Source organism: Trichechus manatus, unplaced genomic scaffold (genome assembly GCF_000243295.1).
Source record: "Trichechus manatus latirostris isolate Lorelei unplaced genomic scaffold, TriManLat1.0 scaffold00006, whole genome shotgun sequence".
In the NCBI taxonomy this organism is placed as follows: Eukaryota; Metazoa; Chordata; class Mammalia; order Sirenia; family Trichechidae; genus Trichechus; species Trichechus manatus.
In genome coordinates, this window is record NW_004443942.1 from 4720263 (window position 1) to 4720644 (window position 382).

Consider the following 382-nt stretch of genomic DNA (forward strand, 5'->3'; position numbering starts at 1 on the left):
ACATCTTGTCTTGAATAGCAAACCCTAAGTTCCACTTGGCACACCCCAAACCTGCTCCTCCTTCAGACACCTCTTGTCTCTTCCAGAGGTGCCACTTTCTTCCCAGGCATCTTCACTCTCAAACCCACTCAATAGTTCTGAATTTTCTGCTCCCTCCCACTGACCTCCCCTTCTGACACATCCAGTCAGTTCTGTTGATTGTTTTTTCACAAACCACCTGTTTTGCATTGATTCCCTCCTCTCTGGGACCCCAACTATTGCTGTAATTCAGGCCTCATCCTCTCATGCCTGGATATTGCAACGGTCTCCTATCTCGTTTCTTTTTGGGCTAATCTATCCTGCACACGTTCCCTCAACTTTCTTAGAGCACAGCTCAGACGAC